This window comes from Sardina pilchardus, chromosome 13 (assembly GCF_963854185.1).
Source record: "Sardina pilchardus chromosome 13, fSarPil1.1, whole genome shotgun sequence".
NCBI classification, from domain to species: Eukaryota; Metazoa; Chordata; class Actinopteri; order Clupeiformes; family Clupeidae; genus Sardina; species Sardina pilchardus.
Window position 1 is genome coordinate 33,894,903 of NC_085006.1, and position 17,500 is coordinate 33,912,402.

The following is a 17,500-nucleotide window of genomic DNA, read 5'->3' on the forward strand; positions in this document are numbered from 1 at the left end:
GATTGCAATGTTAGCCTACAGGCCTAGCTGCAGTTTAGAGAATGATGTGTGTGTGTGTGTGTGTGTGTGTGTGTGTGTAGGGCCACTGCGATTGCAATGTTAGCCTACAGGCCTGCTCTGCATCGTCTCCGCTTATTTTAGCAACGCTAACGAGGAGGTAGTGGCAGTTAATGCAGCGTCATCTTGTGTGTTTAACGCTTGTGCTCACTTCATTCTGCCTTCTCTCCCTGTCTTGTCTTTTCTCTCCTTTCTCTTCTGAGAACCAGACTTCATTCTTTTTAAAACTGTGACATATTGTGGCATCTCTGTCCAGATAAAAATTTCACGAGTCACCGTAAGCAGCAAGCAGATTGCAAACTCGGTGGACTGAACCATTTTGCGCGTCAAGGGGTGTTCACATAGTATGACAGCAGTCTTAACTTTTTTGGAATACAATATACCAATTTATAAAAACGAATATCTTGAATTTCCCTTGGGGAATAACGTCCCTATCTATCTATCTATCTATCTGTCTATCTATATGTTAAGCTTGCATTCAGATGGATATTCATCATGACATTCAGCTGAACAACAACAACAACAACCCCCCCCCCCCCGTGCAACGGCCCTATGGTGTGTGTGCAGCCCCATAGCCCCTAAGGCAGCCCCTAATGCAGCCCCATAGCTCCTAATGCAGCCCCTAATGCAGCCCCATAGCCCCTAATGCAGCCCCATAGCCCCTAATACAGCCCCATAGCCCCTAATGCAGCCCCTAATGCAGCCCCATAGCCCCTAATGCAGCCCCATAGCCCCTAATACAGCCCCATAGCCCCATAGCCCCTAATACAGCCCCATAGCCCCATAGCCCCTAATACAGCCCCATAGCCCCTAATGCAGCCCCATAGCCCCTAATGCAGCCCCATAGCCCCTAATGCAGCCCCATAGCTCCTAATGCAGCCCCTAATGCAGCCCCATAGCCCCTAATGCAGCCCCATAGCTCCTAATGCAGCCCCTAATGCAGCCCCATAGCCCCTAATGCAGCCCCATAGCTCCTAATGCAGCCCCTAATGCAGCCCCATAGCCCCTAATGCAGCCCCATAGCCCCTAATACAGCCCCATAGCCCCATAGCCCCTAATGCAGCCCCATAGCCCCTAATGCAGCCCCATAGCCCCTAATACAGCCCCATAGCCCCATAGCCCCTAATACAGCCCCATAGCCCCATAGCCCCTAATGCAGCCCCATAGCCCCTAATACAGCCCCATAGCCCCATAGCCCCTAATGCAGCCCCATAGCCCCTAATGCAGCCCCATAGCCCCTAATACAGCCCCATAGTCCCTAATGCAGCCCCATAGCTCCTAATGCAGCCCCTAATACAGCCCCATAGCCCCTAATGCAGCCCCATAGCCCCTAATACAGCCCCATAGCCCCATAGCCCCTAATGCAGCCCCATAGCCCCTAATGCAGCCCCATAGCCCCTAATGCAGCCCCATAGCCCCTAATACAGCCCCATAGCCCCTAATACAGCCCCATAGCCCCTAATGCAGCCCCTAATGCAGCCCCATAGCCCCTAATGCAGCCCCATAGCCCCTAATACAGCCCCATAGCCCCATAGCCCCTAATACAGCCCCATAGCCCCATAGCCCCTAATACAGCCCCATAGCCCCTAATGCAGCCCCATAGCCCCTAATGCAGCCCCATAGCTCCTAATGCAGCCCCTAATGCAGCCCCATAGCCCCTAATGCAGCCCCATAGCTCCTAATGCAGCCCCTAATGCAGCCCCATAGCCCCTAATGCAGCCCCATAGCTCCTAATGCAGCCCCTAATGCAGCCCCATAGCCCCTAATGCAGCCCCATAGCCCCTAATACAGCCCCATAGCCCCATAGCCCCTAATACAGCCCCATAGCCCCATTGCCCCTAATGCAGCCCCATAGCCCCTAATACAGCCCCATAGCCCCATAGCCCCTAATGCAGCCCCATAGCCCCTAATGCAGCCCCATAGCCCCTAATGCAGCCCCATAGCCCCTAATGCAGCCCCATAGCCCCTAATATAGCCCCATAGCCCCTAATACAGCCCCATAGCCCCTCATGCAGCCCCATAGCCCCTCATGCAGCCCCATAGCCCCTAATACAGCCCCATGCAGCCCCATAGCCCCTAATACAGCCCCATAGCCCCTAATACAGCCCCATAGCCCCATAGCCACTAATGCAGCCCCATAGCCCCTAATATAGCCACTAATGCAGCCCCATAGCCCCTCATACAGCCCCTAATACAGCCCCATAGCCCCTAATACAGCCCCATAGCCCCTAATGCAGCCCCATAGCCCCTAATGCAGCCCCATAGCCCCTAATACAGCCCCATAGCCCCCAATGCAGCCCCATAGGCCTTAATACAGCCCCATAGCCCCTAATGCAGCCCCATAGCCCCTAATGCAGCCCCATAGCCCCTAATATAGCCACTAATGCAGCCCCATAGCCCCTCATACAGCCCCTAATACAGCCCCATAGCCCCTAATGCAGCCCCTAATACAGCCCCATAGCCCCTAATGCAGCCCCATAGCCCCTAATGCAGCCCCATAGCCCCCAATGCAGCCCCATAGGCCCTAATACAGCCCCATAGCCCCTAATGCAGCCCCATAGCCCCTAATGCAGCCCCTAATACAGCCCCATAGCCCCTAATGCAGCCCCATAGCCCCTAATGCAGCCCCATAGCCCCTAATGCAGCCCCATAGCCCCTAATACAGCCCCATAGCCCCCAATGCAGCCCCATAGGCCCTAATACAGCCCCATAGCCCCTAATGCAGCCCCATAGCCCCTAATGCAGCCCCATAGCCCCTAATGCAGCCCCATAGCCCCTAATATAGCCACTAATGCAGCCCCATAGCCCCTCATACAGCCCCTAATACAGCCCCATAGCCCCTAATGCAGCCCCTAATACAGCCCCATAGGCCCTAATACAGCCCCATAGCCCCTAATGCAGCCCCATAGCCCCTAATGCAGCCCCTAATACAGCCCCATAGCCCCTAATGCAGCCCCATAGCCCCTAATACAGCCCCATAGCCCCCAATGCAGCCCCATAGGCCCTAATACAGCCCCATAGCCCCTAATGCAGCCCCATAGCCCCTAATGCAGCCCCATAGCCCCTAATATAGCCACTAATGCAGCCCCATAGCCCCTCATACAGCCCCTAATGCAGCCCCATAGCCCCTAATGCAGCCCCTAATACAGCCCCATAGCCCCTAATGCAGCCCCATAGCCCCTAATACAGCCCCATAGCCCCCAATGCAGCCCCATAGGCCCTAATACAGCCCCATAGCCCCTAATGCAGCCCCATAGCCCCTAATGCAGCCCCTAATACAGCCCCATAGCCCCTAATGCAGCCCCATAGCCCCTAATGCAGCCCCATAGCCCCTAATACAGCCCCATAGCCCCCAATGCAGCCCCATAGGCCCTAATACAGCCCCATAGCCCCTAATGCAGCCCCATAGCCCCTAATGCAGCCCCTAATACAGCCCCATAGCCCCTAATGCAGCCCCATAGCCCCTAATGCAGCCCCATAGCCCCTAATACAGCCCCATAGCCCCCAATGCAGCCCCATAGGCCCTAATACAGCCCCATAGCCCCTAATGCAGCCCCATAGCCCCTAATGCAGCCCCTAATGCAGCCCCATAGCCACTAATGCAGCCCCATAGCCCCTAATACAGCCCCATAGCCCCTAATATAGCCACTAATGCAGCCCCATAGCCCCTCATACAGCCCCTAATACAGCCCCATAGCCCCTAATGCAGCCCCATAGCCCCTAATGCAGCCCCTAATACAGCCCCATAGCCCCTAATGCAGCCCCTTATACAGCCCCATAGCCCCATAGCCCCTAATGCAGCCCCATAGCCCCTCATGCAGCCCCATAGCCCATTATTGATGCTGGCTTTTGAACTGTGCACTAACACCAAGTTGGATGGTCCCCTTTCTTTTTAAGTTGGTCTGTCCACAGGATTCATACACATACTGTATATACACACACACACACACACACACGCACACATGCACACACTAACCAACAACTGTACAATTAACAATACAAAGAGAAAAATTAAGGGCAACTGGAAATAGCACCACCTTCCCCCAACACCCGCCCGCCCACACACACTGCACAACCCTGTGCTGAAGCACACGCGCACGCGCACGCGCACGCGCACGCGCACGCACACACGCACACGCACACACACACACTGCAGAACCCTGTGCTGACACTCACGCACACACACACACACACACACACACACCTGTGCTGACTAGAGCTGGGTCGGTTAGTCGACGTATTCGACTTAAGAAATTAGTCGATGTGAATAATTTGCGTCGATGCGTCACTGTTTTTTTTGTTCAAGTTCCCGTTCCCAACAACCTACTAGAAGTACTTACACTCCAGTCCAGTGGTGGCAGTAAATATGCACCAGAGCGCTAGTTGCCATTCGCATGATGTTGACTCAGTCAATCAATAGATTAAAACGAAGAATTCAGCAAGATCGCAGCGGCAAGCAGTGGAAGCAGTGAGGAGCATCTAGCTAAAAAACATGAAAACGGTCTTTTAAGGTGTGGGAATTTTTCAATCTTAACGCTACAATGTTCAATAGAGACGTCTTTTAATTACCTCTAGAACAGGTCCCGTGTTTGCCTAGTTTAAAGCTGTTAGCGCCACCAGTCCCGACATGTTTATTATCTGTTTGCTAATAGGCTACCGGATTTTGTACTCCGGTGAAAAGACAACTTCTGTCATTATTATTATGTAGTTATAATTTAGCTGTTGACTCGAAGTCCCACGATCTAGTTGCAAGCAGTTTCAAGTAGCAGGCTTAAACATGCATTAACAGTTATTTATCTTTGGTATTCCTCCTAGGTGACTTTTTTTGTTAATTGATTAGATGCCACATCTGCCACCTGAAGAGTATTTTATCTTTCAAATAAAAAATATTTTATCTAATAATAAAAATATTTTTAGTTTTTGGTATTCCTCTTAAGTGACTTGATGTTTGCACAAAAGTGTCATGTTAAACAAATGTTTAATAAATATTGACAAATTAACTACACGTTTCCATGTCCATATTGTGTGAAAAGTTAAATTGATTAAGTCAGTGGTTCCCAAACTTTTAACAGGCATGTACCCCCTGAGACATTATAGATCTTCCCGAGTACCCCCACACCACCAATTGTTAACAACACGTTTTTTAATTATAATATTCATTCGTATCAATTTTGTCACAGACAGATCTCACACACATTAGGCCTACAACATATGTCCAAGATCTCATTAAAGCTATTGTTAACTTAACAAGTATTGCTTTTCACATATTAACATTGTATATTTTCTTAACTTCTCTGCTGTAAAATAATAATAAAAAATGAAGCACATTAACAATAGTTAAACTAAATTGGAGTAAACCACACAGAATAGGCCTACCACCTCTCCACCCACGTCACCAATCAATGTGAGGGATGTGCCTGGATGTTCTTGCATACGTAGGCCTAATGCAGCGATGTTAGGCCGAATTGGGGACAGTTTCAGTCTTCGATAATTGTCAACAAACAGTCTGTACTCTTAAAGTAGACCAGCGCTGAGAATCCAGTCTCGCTTAAATTGTTGTAGCAAATGGCATCAACGTCTTAATAGCTCGGTTTGCCAGGACCAGATACTCTGTCCGCAAACTAACCCAGACATCTCACTGTCTTCTGACCGAACTCTATGATAGTTCTAGTTTGCTATGATAGTGTCTTGACCTGAAAAGCTTTGACTCCTTTGACGTTTCTGTTGTCGCTGCGTGAACCCGTTGCGTTTCAGCCATTTATCCATCGATTGCAATTTTCTTTGTCAAATAGGCTAGTCGTAGTTTACGTGCGACAAATAGCAACATTTATTATGACGCCGAGCTGTAATCAGCGCTGCAACAGGCTGCTGTAAAGCTCTACTTTACCATCTCTGTCTCCACTCTCCAATATTTAGTTAATGCGGAGAAAATACGTTTTTAATGTGCAGTGCAAATGCGGAAGTTAAGTTACCTCTGTGGGATATAAAAATCGTTTGGAAAGGCATATGATTTTGATATTTTTTCACGTACCCCTTGAAATCGGTCCACGTACCCCAGGGGGTACGCGTACCCCAGTTTGACAACCACTGGATTAAGTAATGTGAAATATTCGGTAACTGAAAAAAATAATTGTCAGATTAATCGTAAAATTAGTCGTTAGATTAGTCGACTAATCGAAAAAATAATCTATAGATTAATCGTTTGAAAAATTATCGTTTGGGACAGTAGTGCTGACACTCACACACACTCACACACACACACACAACTCTGTGCTGACACTCACACACACACACACTTCACAACCCTGTGCTGACACAGACACACGTGATTACGAGTCACAGGCGAAACCCAGAGCCCCCCCCACCCACCCACCCAACACACACACACACACACACACACTTGTGCTGGTCTAGTCTTGAGCAAACACTTTTTCTCTTTTCACAACTTTTCTCTCTCCCTCTCTGGCCATCCTCACTCACTGGAATGTGTGGTCCTCATCTCTCTCTCTCTCCCTCACCACACACACACACACACACACACACACACACTCAGAGAGAGACAGACAGACAGACAGACAGACAGAAATACACACACACACAGAGTCAGACAGACAGACAGAAAACCACACACAGACACACACACACAGTCATTTCTCACTTACACATACTCACACATTGATACACTCATAAGCATGCATGAATGGTCTCTCTCTCTCTCTCTCTTTCTCTCTCTTTCTCTCTCTCTCTCTCTCTCTTTCTCTCTCTCTCTCTTTCTCTCTCTCTCTTTCTCTCTGAAAGAGGAAGAGGTCCAGTGTTGTCATGAGACTTCCTAACACACAAACGAGAACTCACATTTTCTCTCTGACACACACACACACACACACAAAGACACACATGCAGATCTGATATAAGCAAGGACACACAATGCAAACACACAGACATATCCTATCATGCACACACAAACACACACACAGATAAAACATCTACACATCCATTCATACACGCATGTGTGTTAGAAGGGAGTAAGGACTGAAATGATGTGCCATCACACACACACACACACACACACACACACACACACACACACACACACACGTGCACTTGCACAAGCACACACATGCGCAGGAGGACTCAAATGCTGTTCCAACATGAGAAGTTGTTAGTAATTAACCGAATTAGCTTCAACTATCATCAATGGAACTGAACTAGCTTCCATTATAATCAATGGAACTGAATTAGCTTCCACTATCATCAATTGAACTGAATTAGCTTCCACTATAATCAATGGAACTGAATTAGCTTCCATGATAATCAATGGAACTGAATTAGCTTCCACCAAATAATCAATGGAACTGAATTAGCTTCCATTATACTCAATGAAACTGAATTAGCTTTCATTATAACTAATGGAACTGAATTAGCTTCCATTATAATCAATGGAACTGAATTAGCTTCCACTATGATCAGTTCCATTGATTATGGTTGAAGCTAATTCAGTTCCATTGTTCATAGTTGAAGCTAATTCAGTTCCATTGAATTAGCATTAGCTTCCACTATAATCAATGAGACTGAATTAGCTTCCACTATAATCAATGGATCTGGCTACACCAGACAGATGGCTTTGCTAAAAGGGTCCTGCTCTCTGATTGGCTTTGCTAAATGGGTCCTGCTCTCTGGTTGGCTGAATGGGTGCTGCTCTGTGATTGGCTGATGGGTACCGCTCTGTGATTGGCTGCTAGTCTGCTTCACACACAGGAGGGGACGGCAGCATCAGGACATATATCGATTTGATGGACAGATCTGACATCCAATGGAGATACTTGTAAAATATGACATGATCAAACATCTTTTCATTGGTCATTTCCCCAGAGCTGACTGCAGATAGACGTGCAGTGACACATTAAAGTCAAAATCATCAAACGTGGCGATACACGAGTTTCATGAGACAGCGATGATATACTGATTACATATCACACGCACACACACACACACACACACACACACACACACACACACACACACACACACACACACACACACACACACACACACACACACACACACACACACACACACACACACACACAATCTTGCTGTTCATTGAGCAATGGCTACCCTTAGCCGCCTGCATCGAACTGAAAGTCACTTGAAAGAGTTGACCATGTCCCAATATAAACAGCACCCTATAGGGGTGAGAGTTGACCATGTCCCAATATAAGGAGCCTATATAGTTGACCATGTCCCAATATAAGGAGCCTATATAGTTGACCATGTCCCAATATAAGGAGCCTGTATAGGTGACCATGTCCCAATATAAGGAGCCTATATAGTTGACCATGTCCCAATATAAGGAGCCTGTATAGGTGACCATGTCCCAATATAAGGAGCCTATATAGTTGACCATGTCCCAATATAAGGAGCCTGTATAGTTGACCATGTCCCAATATAAACAGCACCCTATAGGGTTGAGAGTTGATCATGTCCCAATATAAGGAGCCTGTATAGTTGACCATGTCCCAATATAAGGAGCCTATATAGTTGACCATGTCATAATATAAGGAGCCTGTATAGTTGACCATGTCCCAATATAAGGAGCCTGTATAGTTGACCATGTCCCAATATAAGGAGCCTATATAGTTGACCATGTCACAATATAAGGAGCCTATAAGGAGCCTATGTAGTTGACCATGTCCCAATATAAGGAGCCTATATAGTTGACCATGTCCCAATATAAGGAGCCTATATAGGTGACCATGTCCCAATATAAGGAGCCTGTATAGTTGACCATGTCCCAATATAAGGAGCCTGTATAGTTGACCATGTCCCAATATAAGGAGCCTGTATAGTTGACCATGTCCCAATATAAGGAGCCTATATAGTTGACCATGTCCCAATATAAGGAGCCTATATGTCCCAATATAAGGAACCTATATAGTTGACCATGTCCCAATATAAGGAGCCTGTATAGTTGACCATGTCCCAATATAAGGAGCCTATATAGTTGACCATGTCCCAATATAAGGAGCCTATATGTCCCAATATAAGGAGCCTGTATAGTTGACCATGTCCCAATATAAGGAGCCTATATGTCCCAATATAAGGAGCCTGTATAGGTGGCCATGTCCCAATATAAGGAGCCTATATGTCCCAATATAAGGAGCCTATATAGTTGACCATGTCCCAATATAAGGAGCCTATATAGGTGGCCATGTCCCAATATAAGGAGCCTATATAGGTGGCCATGTCCCAATATAAGGAGCCTATATAGGTGGCCATGTCCCAATATAAGGAGCCTGTATAGGTGGCCATGTCCCAATATAAGGAGCCTATATAGGTGGCCATGTCCCAATATAAGGAGCCTATATAGGTGGCCATGTCCTTTTGCAGAATGTGATTAGTCCCGAAGGGCTCCTCTGCATTGTAGCATGTGTGTGTTTATTGTTGTGTGTGTTCATTGCTGTGTTTGTTTATTGTTGTGTGTTTATTTATTGTGTTTGCTTATTTATTGTGCTTGTTTATTGTTGTGTGTGCTAGTTTATTTGTTTGCTGTGTGTGTTTATTGTTGTTTATTGTTGTGTGTGCTAGTTTATTTGTTTGCTGTGTGTGTTTATTGTTGTTTATTATTGTGTGTGCTTAGTGTTGTGTTTACTGCTCCTGAAGGGCTCCTCAACATTGCTTGCATGTGATTCCTCATTTTGAATTGTGTAACAACGTAAATGTTACCTCACTGTCCGGGTGCACATACACACACACACACACACACACAAACACATAGACTGACAAACACACACAAAGAAACATACACAGACACAAACACATACACACACACACACACACACACACACAGACTGACAAACAAACACACACACACACACACACAGATAGACTGACAAACACACACACACACACACACACACACACACACACACAGACAAACAAACACACACAAACAAACAAACACATAGACTGACAAACACATACACAGACACAAACACAAACACACACACACACAGACAAACAAACACACACACACACACACAGATAGACTGACAAACAAACACATAGACTGACAAACACACACAAAGAAACATACACAGACAAACACACACACACACACACACGCACACACACACGCACACTCACTCATATACACACACACATACACTCATATACAGACACGCACAAATCCAACACTTAAATCCAATCATCTCTCTGTCATATACACCACATACACCATAGACACACAGACATGCGCGCACACACACACACACTGAGAATTCCATTTTTTCGCTGAGCAAGTAAAGACATGCGTAGGAATGTTTGTGTGTGTGTGTGTGTGTGTGTGTGTGTGTGTGTGTGTGTGTTTGTGTAGGAATTCAGTTTGAGGTGCAGGTGAGAGAAAGAAAAGTGGAAAAACTGTATAAAGGGCACAGTAGCTGTGTGTGAGTGTGTGTGTGAGTGTGAGTGTGTGTCCGTCCTTGGGCTAAAACTGTCAGTGTAACAGGAGTAGTACTGCACTGTTTCACCACAGAAATACATTCCCATGACGCACACACACACACATACAGTACATGCATGCAGACGTGCACACACACACATACAGTACATGCATGCAGACGTGCACACACACACACACACACAGTACATGCATGCAGACGTGCACACACACACACACACATACAGTACATGCATGCAGACGTACACACACACACACACACACACACACACACACACACGCAGACGTGCACACACACACACACAGTACATGCATGCAGACATGCACACACACATGCAGAACAGTACACACACATACACTCTCACACACACACTGTATGTATTATCACACACACACACGCACAAATACTGTCTGTATTATCACATGCACACACACACACGTGCCACATACCTCACTCACACACACACACACACACAAACATGCACACACACACACACAAGCACACACACACACACACACACGCACACACACACACACGCACAGTGGGACTTTTGTTCTCTGTGGCGGCTGCAGGTAACTTATTAACATCCACCTTGTGTGTGTGTGTTTGTTTCCCAGTCTGTGTCTGTGTGTTTGTCTGCGTGTTTGTTAGTCTGTTTGTGTGTGTGTGCGTGTGTGTGTATGTATGTGAGTGAATGTATGTATATGTGAGTGTATGTGTGTGTATGTATGTGAGTGTATGTGTGTGTGATATGTGTGTTTGAGTGTGTGTATGTATGTGCGTATATGTGCGTGAGTGTGTGTGTGTGTGTGCGTGGGTGTATGTATGTGTGTACTGTATGTGTGCGTGTGTATGTATGTGAGTGTGTGTGTGTGTGTGTGTATGTATGTGTGTACTGTATGTGTGCGTGTGTATGTATGTGAGTGTGTGTATGTATGTGAGTGTGTGTGTGTGTGTGTGCGCGTGTGTGTGTGCATGCGAGTATGTGTTTGTGTGTGTGTGTGTGCATGCTTTCTCTTTAAGGTCACTAAGTTTAAGTTGTACATTTTCATTGGGATTTTGACCCTTGATATTTTTTGTGTACTGTGGACCATTGTGTGTGTGTGTGTGTGTGTGTGTGTGTGTGTGTGTGTGTGTGTGTGTGTATCTGATTAAGATTAAAAATAACAAAGACAGACACACACACACACACAAATCTGCATGCATATACAGACACACACACACACACACAAATCTGCAACCCCCCCCCACACACACACACACACAGGGTGAGAGGTCACTGCGGTGACACGGACTATGAATGGACCAATTCTCTGTCGTGTGTGTGAGTGTGTGTGTGTGTGTGTGTGTGAAAGAAAAGGTTAGGTCATGCTGTGTGTGTGTGTGTGTGTGTGTGTGTGTGATGACATCTTTGTTTGTTTCTGGCCACAGACTAACGGCATCTTTTCTCTGCTCCACTGTGGCTGACAACCGTCTCACACACACACACATACACACTTTACACTACGACTCTCACACTTATTACAACACACACACACACAAACAAACACACACACATTATACTATGACACACACATACAGCTCACGCTATGACACACAAACTTTTGGCTACAAACACACACACTTGACATTACGACAAACACACTTCACGTTGCAAAACACACACACACACACTTCACATGGCACACATACTATGACACACTTTAGGCTACAACAAACACACACACTTCACGACACACATACACTTTACTCTATGATACACACACACTTTACTCTACGACAAACAAACACCACCAACGACACACCACCCGAAACACAAACACACATTAGGCTACTCTACGACAAACAAACAAACACGCACACAAGATTGCCTAGATCACCCCTTTTGAAAACACAGTCTCTTTCATTTCTCTCTCTCTCTCATACACACACACGCGCACACACACACACACAATTTTTCTCTCCCTCGTCTCTGTCTGAAGCAGAACAGGTGACGTAGGCTAATAGTCTACCCTCGCGACCCATTCCCTCCTGTGCATGACGTCATGATTAATCAGGTGGCGCGTTCCAGTGTCGGGTCAAAACGCCACGAGCTGGACTACCGTTCTCCAGTCGCCAATACCCGGAACTGAAACTTAGTTGTTGAAGTGTTATGGTCCACCATCACACACTCTGCGCACACACACGTACACACACACGGTTCGCAGACGTGCATCCACTTACGTAACAGGTGGTCCTGAACACACACACAAACACACACTCAACTCCCCAAGTTGATTCTACAAGAACGCACTCCAATGTCAAGCGAGTTTCTCTTTTGCCTAGACTGCTCACTCGCTCGCTCGCTCGCTCGCTCTCTGACAAACACACTCACTCACACTCACACTCTCTCTCACACACACACACACACACACACTCTCTCTCTCTCTCACTCACACACACACACACACACACACAAACAGGCCGTTACGGCACAAGATGTACTTCTTCTGACTGTAATGACGTAGACAACCGAACACTCACCTCGACAAACGCGGCGCTCCTCGAGCCAGTCAGGCGCGAGCCCTCGAATGCGGAAATGTGAAGAAGAAAAAAGTTGTTTACGCCTCAAACAGCGATAATGCCCCCGTGAGACCGCGGACGCCACTACAGACCGGAATTAAAGTAGAGGGCCAGAAGAGCGAGCCGTACCCGCGTCTTTCCACGAGAGTCTTTTCGGATGGCCACGCGCGACGGTGCAGGTGGGCAGAGCTCGTTCGCTTCCTGCTTTCTCTGCCGCACGCACTCAACTCCGCGAGCCTCTGTGTTCACTCTCGTGCTCCCCCTCCCTCTGCGCCGGCCGCTTCCCCATTTACGCCCGAGCGCAGAATGCCGTGATTTTCACCCGGAAATACTAAGCCTCTCCGAACCTACCGCCCCGAGCTCTTCTGACTTACGCTGAACGTTACGCTGCACGCAGAGGCGGAGAACGGCAGCTCGATCCTTATTGCGCTCGGGCGGTCCCGAGTTGAACTCGGCATAGGCAAAGATGGCCGGGGTGACGTAGCTTAGCCTACACCTGTGGAACACACACTCACTCTCTCTCTCTCTCTCTCTCTCTCTCTCTCTCTCTCACACACACACACACACACACACACACACACACACACACACACACAGGACATTTTTGTCAGATCATTACACAGCCAAATGACGATTTAAAACATGTGAATTGAGATTCCTGTGTGAGTGAAAAAGCTTCTTGGGAACTTGTTGGGGGCCCAAGCACAGAGGCAGGTCCAGGATACCTCCAGCGCCCTATAGGGATACCTATATGCCTCCAGTGCCCTATATAGGGATACCTAGATGCCTCCAGCGCCCTATATGGGGATACCTAGATACCTCCAGCGCCCTATATGGGGATACCTAGATACCTCCAGCGCCCTATATAGGGATACCTAGATGCCTCCAGCGCCCTATATAGGGATACCTAGATGCCTCCAGCGCCCTATATAGGGATACCTAGATGCCTCCAGCGCCCTATATGGGGATACCTAGATACCCCCAGCGCCCTATATGGGGATACCTAGATACCTCCAGCGCCCTATATAGGGATACCTAGATGCCTCCAGCGCCCTATATAGGGATACCTAGATGCCTCCAGCGCCCTATATAGGGATACCTAGATGCCTCCAGCGCCCTATATAGGGATACCTAGATACCTCCAGCGCCCTATATAGGGATACCTAGATACCCCCAGCGCCCTATATAGGGATACCTAGATACCCCCAGCGCCCTATATAGGGATACCTAGATACCCCCAGCGCCCTATATAGGGATATAGGGATACCTAGATGCCTCCAGCGCCCTATATAGGGATATAGGGATACCTAGATACCTCCAGCGCCCTATATAGGGATACCTAGATACCTCCAGCGCCCTATATAGGGATACCTAGATAGCTCCAGCGCCCTATATAGGGATATAGGGATACCTAGATACCTCCAGTGCCCTATATAGGGATACCTAGATACCTCCAGCGCCCTATATAGGGATACCTAGATGCCTCCAGTGCCCTATATAGGGATACCTAGATACCTCCAGCGCCCTATATAGGGATACCTAGATACCCCCAGTGCCCTATATAGGGATACCTAGATACCTCCAGCGCCCTATATAGGGATACCTAGATACCTCCAGCGCCCTATATAGGGATACCTAGATGCCTCCAGCATGCCGCGCCCTCTACTGGCGAAAAGATAGAACACATGACGACGCGACTTTAACTGTGTCACTGTCATGCTAAACTAGCAGTCTAATACACTCTCAGAAATGGAAGTACCAGTGTGTACCTAAAACGGTACAAATGCTTGTCGCTGGGGCAGTACCCTTTTGAAGTACAATAATGTACCCCTAATGCAGGTACCGTTTGGTACCCTAGCCATTTGTACCCATCAAGGTACACTTGTGTACCTGCAATGACCGAAATGTACCTGTGTATATCATTACAGCATAGCAGCCTTAAAAGGTACTAATCTGTACTTTAAGGGTACAACCCCAGTGAAAATTTAAGGTGGTATAATTGAAATGTATTCACACAACCAATAAGTAAATTAAAATGTTTATTCTGAGAGAAAAATCACTTTGTGATATTACACACAATACTCCACATGAATACAGGTACATAAAAGTTAACACATTCATATCAAAACATCAAAGTATCTTACATTAATCAATATGCATATTAACGTAAAACATGTTGTAACTCTTTATGTAAGTGTAAATATAAAACAGTTTGATCTCCAATATTTTGCTTCCACATTGTGTTTATATGCAGAGGGAAAAAAATGATTAACTTGCACCATAGGGGATCAACATTAATAACCTTGATCTATATTATACCAATATTTGAGTTAACCACTTCACACAAAAAAACCTTGCATGCTTTTAAGTTCATGTTAATACTAACATATGAGATGAAAATGTAGTATCTGCTTACCGTCACCATTACAAATGCATTAAAATGTTACAAGAGAAAAGCTCCCAGCACTATCGCATCTTGTGCTTGTCACTTAAGGTTTTTACAAAACTAACATTGTCCTTGCAGTAACTTTGCAGTTGCTATAATCTTAGAATTCTCATGTTTGGATTCACAGTGCATACACTAATTGAGTAAAAGATACGCGTCTTGAAGTGTGATACAATGAGTCACAATGACATCATTGAGTAGTATCTCAGAAAACAATGTGAAAGCCTAAGCAAATATTAGCAAGCCTATAAACATATACAATATAAACACACTCCAATCCTTCCATTTGGGTAGAATGAGGCGTGCCATTAAAAAGCCAAGAGTCTCAACAGGCACTAAAGTTCAATATCAAAAACTGGCAGAAATCCAACAAATTCTTCAGAAGGACTTCGACTGGAACCTTACTTGATCTACAGGACGTTGACATATTTTCAAGCAGTGGTATCACCAATGACGGCAGGGGTTGTACGTCTGTTGGAAGCAAAATGTAAACACAAACCTCAGAATTAGATATTTTCAATCACACAAATAAATAGCCTCAGACAGATTGTGTAAAATACACATGTATGCAACTACAGTATGTCAATCCACTCACCTGGCATAGATCATTGCTAAGTCATTGCAAGTTCCGTGGACTGTCTGACTCTCCCAAAACTTTTCCATACATCCTTTTCACCTTATATTCATAAAGCTGCCCGCTCCGCTATGCGTTTGAGAGAGAAATGGCATATGCAATACATTAATATAAATTAAAAAAAAAAATGACACAATGAAACAGCACAAGATGACCCTAAGCAATAATTTCTCCTGGACAAACTAAACAATCTAAAAAGTGTCTGTATTATTTTCATTTCTATGTGTATTTAACATCAATAAGAAAAATACTATCAATACACTAAGAAAAACGACCAAGTTGTGTTACTTACGTAGCCATTCATTCAGTAAAAGCAGAGCCATAGTTTTCTCTATCACTCTGAGTAGAGGTACTTCCACACGCTAACAATCTGCCTTGGTGGTTATCTGTGTGAGAGGGATTAACGTTAGCAGCTAGCAGAACGTTTCATAAGGTTGGTTCATAAGGTTAGGTTACTAGCGAGTGCTAATGTTAGCCTTTAAGCCAATTTGACTCAACAGTATTCACTAACTTCACATTAAAATGGGAAACAGTGATAAAACACACACAAAATACCTTTCCTTAACATCTATCATGATAGTCATGCATTACCGAAGGCGTTTGAACACCGTTTAAAAATATTCATAGCTAACATAGGCTACGTTGCTAGCGAATGCTAATGTCAGCCTATTATGCCAACAATTTGACTCAGTTAACAGTATTCAATATTTACAAACCCGAATTTCGATAAATTGCAACTATACCTTACCTCATGCATTACTGAAGGCGTTTGAACACCGTTTCAAAATATCTATGAGCTAACATGACATGGGCTACGTAGCTAGCGAATGCTAATATGTTAGCCTTTAAGCGAACAATTTGATTCCGTTAACAGTGTTCAACATTTACAAACTGAATTTCGATAAATTGCAACTACATCTTACCTCTGAATAGCGTTGCCTCCTGTTCCATAAAGATTATGCCAGCACCACAGCACGTTTCCCCACACCAAGCTCCTCTGCTGAAAACTGCTCCTCCATTACTTTGAGTGAGACGAAAAAATAACGGTTGCTCCCGAATCTCCTCCCCTATCAACTTCTGAGTGACAGTCCATGGGCTTTTTGTACCCATAGGTACAGTATGGTCCCTTGGTGAAAAGGTACATTAATTATGTACCCGAAATGGTACCTATTAGTACCAATACAAGGTACAGGGTCAAAATTGTACTTGAAAGAACGAAAATGTACCCCAACAGTACCCCTATTTTTGAGAGTGTACAGACAGTGTTTGTGTGTGTGTGTGTGTGTGTGTGTATGTGTGTGTTTGCTTACAGACTTACAGACTGCTGAATATGCGGAATTACCA

General features: G+C 45.8%; 1 protein-coding gene across 5 annotated transcripts in view; it reads right to left on the reverse strand.

Annotated features, from left to right (window-relative positions):
* The window catches only part of pik3cb (phosphatidylinositol-4,5-bisphosphate 3-kinase, catalytic subunit beta), a 60,563-nt gene extending 47,136 nt beyond the window's left edge, over positions 1 to 13,427 (reverse strand). For 3 of the 5 annotated variants that reach the window (XM_062551795.1, XM_062551793.1, XM_062551794.1), the window contains exon 1: positions 13,038 to 13,412. The gene's annotated coding sequence lies outside the window, so the exon portion shown is untranslated. Of the gene's footprint in view, positions 1 to 13,037 lie in introns of all 5 variants that reach the window. The other 2 variants (XM_062551797.1, XM_062551798.1) reach the window with 2 other exon arrangements.
* Between the last annotated feature and the right edge of the window lie 4,073 nt (positions 13,428 to 17,500).